We start from the raw sequence: 6,617 nt of genomic DNA on the forward strand, positions 1-6,617 counted from the left end.
GGCATGCCTCATTATCAAAGGAGCCTTGGAGGAATTTTACACGGACGATATAGTGTCGGAAATCTTGAACAATGGCATAAAAGTGAACCTCAGAATACAGTGGATCCCCAGCCACGTTGGTATTGAGGGAAACGAGGTAGCGGACAGGCTTGCTAAGGAAGGGATTACAAGCAACAACACCATAAACAATAAAATACCGCTCAAAGACGCGCTAACAATTTTCGAAAACAAGGCAAAGGAGGAAGCTAACACGTGGTATAAAGAAATAAGCCAGCACAAAGGCAAAACTTTTGCGGAGTATCAAACTCGAATGGAGAAAAGAATGTGGCATCACCGACTAAAACTACCAGCTCATGGCATAAAAATGATCAACAGATTAATATCGGGACACGATCACAGTAACTACTGGTTACACAAAATGAGGGTAGTGGACAACGGCCTATGCGGTACATGTAATGTGCCGGACACGGCCAAGCATAGGGTCTTCCATTGCGAAAGATATGCCTTAGAACGAAGAAAAACAACCCACATCAACGAAGTAGCGTTCAAAAAAACATGGAAAAGAAAAGACTCATTAGGATTGATTAAAATAATCAAATTCATAAAAGACAATAGGATAAAGTTCTGAATTACATAGCTACATGAAACATAAATCGAAATCACAATCGCTCAATCCTGTGATATAAATGCAAAGAACAGTCACGCACACAAGAACGTCATAAAGCAAAACACGAACCTTCCCACAACCGAGAGACGGAAAAACAGAACAGAACAATTGTAACAACCATAGAACATCAGGACATATGGCCTCAGCAGCCGGTCCATAAATCACTAGGGGTAGTGGTAATAAGCCTCAACCACGGAGTAACTAAGGAAAGCCTAAGTTTGGATTCCTATGTGGTACCGTGGTAATACCTCGACAAAAAGAAGAAGAAGAAGATTGCCCGGTTCTGCTATTTTAGTGCTTTCGTTGGTTTTCCCTATCAATATTTTCCTCCTTAACCATTGGTGTAAGTGTAACATCTCAGTTAAGTGGTTAGTCGCACTAATAAGCCCACCCCGTTTGTGTCGTCGCCTGTCTATCCTACTGCTAATGGTTTAATGCGCTTAAACCACTTTTCTCGCCGCGTTAAGGTGAGTATATAATCCGCAACCCACGATTCCCGGATCTTTTCTGTTACGCCTGCGAAAAAAGCACATGATTTTCAAGATTACCTCTCTATCGTCGAACTCTTCCATCGGATGATTTTGGTTTGGAATTTCAAAACAATGGTTCGTCGTTAGCCACGCCACTCCTAGAAACTCCCCAGTCGAGGCGCCCGTGCAGAAAATCGAACGCTTGTCCGTTCGGGTCCCCTGTTGCAACGTATCCATCCGATTACGGATTTCGAAGCCACCTTCCGCTTCGATGATTCAAACCTCTCCCGGTAATTCTCGTTCATCGTTTTTTGAGGGTATCTTTCCTGGCGTTTTGGCCTCACCTAGCGAATTGGTTGTGATGTATCTTTTTTTTTGTAGATTGTCTGGTTCATGTGAGAATATGAGGGAATTGCCGTAAGCGTTTGCGTCTTGTCGCAAGGATCCACGGGGTTTCGGTCCGAAGGCGATCCAACCTAAGCGGGTTTTGATGGCGGCTGGCTCCTGTTTCCTTCCCTGGACGTATGCAAATGGACGTATTAGCTGACAATTATCGATGCCGATGAGAATTCGCAGTGTCACGTCGCAACTTTAAGATCGCAACTTTAGACCTTCCAGATGCTTATACTTTCTAGACGCAGCATCTACTGAGAACGATTGTGAAGGTAACGACAGGTGTTGCAGAGTGTGTACCTTTGTAAGCGTAAATTTTCTCATCGTGTTGTCGACGCTGGCTATTTGTTGTGCTACCTTTACTGAACGACTTTCATCCTTTTCAGTCTCACCGGTCCCTCTGATGCACAACGGATGCGGTGTCGCTTTAAGACCCAGTTCACCGAACAAACTCTCTTCAATAGACGTTTCCGTTGAACCACTATAAAAACGCGCACGTCTTCACGGCCTTATTGTCGCCAAATACAACCACAGGTACGTATTTGAGTAAGACTCCTCCGCTAGTGGACGAATGGGTGTTTACAATTACCTTCTTTGCTGGTGTACACGCGTCGTCAGTGGGTATTGGCGCAGTCGAGGCCGGAGTACTGGTTCGGTTTCATCCCGTATCGTGTAACAGTTGATGGTGTATAGATCTGCAACCGTCTACACCCCACTGCTTTCGCGATCTACTTCTGCCTCCGTCTTAACGCAGGCAGTATATTTGACTCTGCTTCCACGTCGGAAGCGTTCGATGTGTGGGCTGAGAGCCAGGATTGGTGTTGAACCCATCAGACATTGCTGAGGCAAATCTGCTGGGTTTGTCGTCGTCCTTGTGTGCCCACGTTGACTCTCGGCACGATCGAAGGCATCGCTATAAACTCGCTACGCGTTCAACTGCAAAACACTCACTTGAAGCCTCTCCGACTTTAGTTTTACTATCTGTATCTGGAGATCGTTTTCTCGGCGCAGGATCTCGGAATCCATCACTTCTACTTCCTCCCAGCTCATCTGAAACGGATCAAACGACGTTTGTCGGCCATCGAGCCATGGCTGTGGATTTCGCTGCGATGGCGTAGTGACACTCGTCGATGGTGTCTGTTGGCGTCTCTCAAAGTGTGATGTTATCGGCAGATTTGGTATGGTGGATGTGAAGTTGAGTGATGCGGCATTCGTCAGCGTAATCGGTGTCGCGAGTGTGGAAGAGTGTCCCGTTCTTACGTCGTCTTCGCGAGTCGCGCTAACCGTGGTTGCTGGGGCCGGGGTTGACCCCCTTTGACCCCGGGTCGGTGGTGTGTGCCGCGAACGATTGCGGCGCTTGGCGTGGATTTCTACCCACACTGCTGGGATCTGCAGTACGCAGATCTACCTGTTCAGTTGGTCCTGGAAGTTTTCCGCGTCGAGTATCTTCCAAGGTGATGTTTTCGCTTCCCACTCCGACGCTAGGCTGTCGCGATTCAGAATCGCTCACAAACGACACTTAGCGTCTTGCGGTACGAGAATTCTCTCCTAGTGACCGCGAATTGGACCATTGCCGTACTATGTGATTCGGAATCGGTGGAGTGACATATGTGATTCGGAATCACAAACGGACTGTCCGGAGTTTGTTCCGCATGATACTTTGGTTACGGTTACGACACTAAGCTGCGGTGTTGCCCTAGTGTTCTTACGCGACGTACGTGTGTGCGTGGGATTACGTTTTCGCTACCGTTACATTTAAAAATGTGCTTACCATCGTTCAATTCCACTAGAAGAGAGGTTCAACATTTGGACCATCTAAAGTTTCTCCGTCGTCAAAAGCAGTTTGGAAGCACCCGTAAGGACCTTTAAAATTTTTGCTCTTGTTGGTTTTCGTGGTATTTCCGAAAAATCCATTTTGAAGGTTTTGTCACTTCCCGACATTTTCCTCAAGACAAGCACTGCCCACAAAAACTAACTGTTAGTAATTTGGAAAGGTTTGGTTTTTTGTCGTTTCTCTGGACCCTGATATACAGTCATTTACTCCACTATACGAGCACCTGTTGTTTTTGATTTTTTAAAGAACAAAATTGGTTTTATTTGACAATAATATTTACATTAATATGTCGCTTTGAACATCCTGACAGGTATCCTCCTATTTAGTGTTTACGCTGTAGTTTTCTACCGAATTTAATTAATTTGAAGAAAATAAGTCATATTTTTATGAAGACCAGTTATACTAACTGGTAGAGGAAGGTCACTTAAGCTGCCTTCATGAAAGGAATCATCCCATATATTATTTGAATCTACTTAATCTATCTTGGGGCGGTCCGGTGGCCGAGGCGACAGCGGCGCCGGTCTTCACACGGCAGGGCCGGGGTTCAAATCCCATCCAGACCGCCTCCCCGTACGTAAGGCTGACTACTTTACTACGGGTAAAACTAAGTCACAGAAAGCCAGAAATGGTAGGCCGAGACCTCTCGAGGTTGTAGTGCCAAGGAAGAAGAAGAAGAAGAATCTATCTTACGTACCTACAGTATCTAACTAACTAACCTAAATTATCTTATTTTGAACAAGGAAATACTTACAATATGTACATTTTCAAATCTCCTGCCTAATCATCAATGAACAACGTCTGAATTATCCTAAAATTAGATGCCAGCCATTTATGTTTAAAGTTATCCAGATTTTGTGGGATATGATTCCTGACAAGAAGTGTTCCAGCTTCCTTGTGAAGCTGTGCTGTGCGGTATCTTGACGGGTGATTGAGGATCATTTTCAAAAATTTGTTTTGTATTCGCAGTACAGCAAGGATACTCCTGTTGGAGCATGACCCCCAGATGTGTGATCCATATAGAATTACAGGTAGTATAACTTGTTTGTACAGTATAAGTTTGCTTTCTATTGTAAGAGTGGACCGTCTTTTGATAAGATAAATCCTCTGACTGAGTTAAAGCTTTTCAATATGTCATACTACAAACGCATGGTAGGGGTCCAGGGGACTGGATTGTCGTGGATTGCTATTTGATTCACTTTCCGTTGGATTGTCGCCATAGTACGCTTTCGGTAAGGTAGGACAATGGCCTACGTTTTACTGCTGTTCACCAGTATCTTCCAGTCGTTTAAATGTTTTAAATATTTATCAACGCTATTTTGCAGTCCAGAATGGAGCTTTGCATAGACCGGAGAGCTATGCATGGAACATCAGTAGTGTAGCAATTGTGTAGAAGAGGTCCTAAGACGCTCCCCTGAGGAACACCTGTACTGTTACTGCAGGGCTCTGATCGGATTGAGCCCAAATGAACTGCTGACGTACGGTCACAAAGTTAGCTTTGAATGATTTTTAAAATGTACATTGGTAAACCTTGTACATTCAATTTGTGCAGAAGCCCATGGTGCCTTACGTTATCAAAGGCTTTTGTAATATCTAAAAGTGTTATGGCAGTGGACCAGCCACGGATTTTGCCCTGGTTTATGATGTTAATCATACGTTGCAGTTGATGAGACGTAGAGTGACCTTTCCTGAAACCAAATTGAACTTCAGTCAGGGTGTTATTCTCAGAGCAATGGTTTTCCATTCTTGTATGAATAATGCGCTCCAGGATTTTGCTGAGAACGCACAATAAGGAGATAGGCCTTATGTGGCCTTATGTAACTGGAAGCCATGCAGGGATCTTTCCCAGGTTTCCTGATAGGAATAACCTTTGCATGTTTCCAGTGAGCTGGGAAATATCCTAACTCAAGGCACCTATTGAAGATGTTGGTCAGAAGGGTCCAAGAATTGAATCCAAGATGTTTTAGGCAGATGTTGAAAAAGCCATCCGGCCCGGTGCCTTGAAGGAACGCTGTATTTGATTATGAATTTCACTTCGTGAGGTCCTATTTATGACTAAAGCAGGGTCAGAGTGGGAATTGATTTCACCAATACTATTTTGCACAATGTTTTCATGTGGACTGGTCATTGTGTCGCTGATGTTATGCGAGCTAGCAAAAACGTTGGCTAATAAGGATACTTTTTCTTGTGGTGTGAAGCAAATAACAAATGGGGTTACCTTTCAGAGGAGGAATGGGTTAGGGCTTAGTGCGCGAGAAGGGCTGGGAATTTTTGGGAAGATTCTTTACCATTTTGGAGAATCGTTGGTTATTATGTAACCTAAACCTATCTTCGATAAGTTTAGTCGCTTAACGGAAAGCAGAATAGAAGGCCCTATCTCCTGTCCTTTGGTAATGCCTACGAAGCATGTTCTCTTGGGCGATTAGATCTTTTGTTTCACGATCAAGCTGGATGAGTTTTGTACTTATTTCAACGCGAGGAACGCACGAACTTACCGCGTTGTTTAGACAGGCTTCGAGCATGGTGATGGCTGCGTCAATGCCGTTGATTGTGTTAAGCGGAATTTCGGCGTTGATAGTAGCTTCCGTGATGCGTTGAAATCTCGTCCAATCCGCTGCATGATAGTTTAGGCGTTCCTTCCTGGGCTCGGTCCCCGAACCATCGATTTTCATCAATACAGGCAGGTGATCCGAAGAAAGTGCTGTGATCGCTGTGGGTTCATTTACCACCATGTTGGTCAGGAACAAATCAAGGGTAGAGAAACTTCCATTTTTGTAGTATGTCGGCTGCGGTGGTAATTCTACTGTGTAAAATCCTGCCTGAAGGTCATCCCACAAAATTGTTCCGTTTCTGTTGGCGATAGCATTGCTTCATTGGCGGTGTCTGGCGTTCAAATCACCGGCGATGATGTATTGATGTGTATTTCGTGTAAGCTTTTGTAGATCATTTTTCAGTATCTGAATTGAACCGTCGCTTCCTCTAGCTTGCTTCGCACAATAGGCTAAATAGAAGCGGAGCGTTCCTTGTGTAGTGGAGATTTCTATTCCAACAGACTCAACCAGTTTGGTCTCTGGGAGAGGAAGTACACGGAATTTAAGAGACCGATGCACTGCTATCGCTACACCTAGGCTCTGCCGATTTACATGTACAACAGCATGCTCCGGAAGATAGAAGGATTGTGTTGGTTTTAAGTGCGTTTCCGTTAAGGCAAGCAATGTGTGAGAAATCTCACTAGTGATAAGGTTTGTGCAATTAA

The 6,617-nt window shown here is 44.5% G+C and overlaps 1 long non-coding RNA gene across 4 annotated transcripts; it reads left to right on the forward strand.

The window, feature by feature from the left end:
• The first annotated feature begins 1,080 nt into the window (after positions 1-1,080).
• LOC118514489 lies at positions 1,081-2,611 on the forward strand. 4 transcript variants are annotated; one of them, XR_004906646.1, is made up of 5 exons: positions 1,081-1,134; positions 1,285-1,427; positions 1,519-1,834; positions 1,917-2,064; positions 2,149-2,605. It is a non-coding gene; the product is annotated as an uncharacterized LOC118514489 (long non-coding RNA). The 4 variants fall into 4 exon arrangements; XR_004906644.1 differs by having other exon boundaries at positions 1,917-2,606; XR_004906645.1 differs by having other exon boundaries at positions 1,519-1,802; positions 1,917-2,605.
• The last annotated feature ends 4,006 nt before the right edge of the window (positions 2,612-6,617 follow it).

The sequence above is a fragment of the Anopheles stephensi genome, chromosome X (genome assembly GCF_013141755.1).
Source record: "Anopheles stephensi strain Indian chromosome X, UCI_ANSTEP_V1.0, whole genome shotgun sequence".
Classification (NCBI taxonomy): domain Eukaryota; kingdom Metazoa; phylum Arthropoda; class Insecta; order Diptera; family Culicidae; genus Anopheles; species Anopheles stephensi.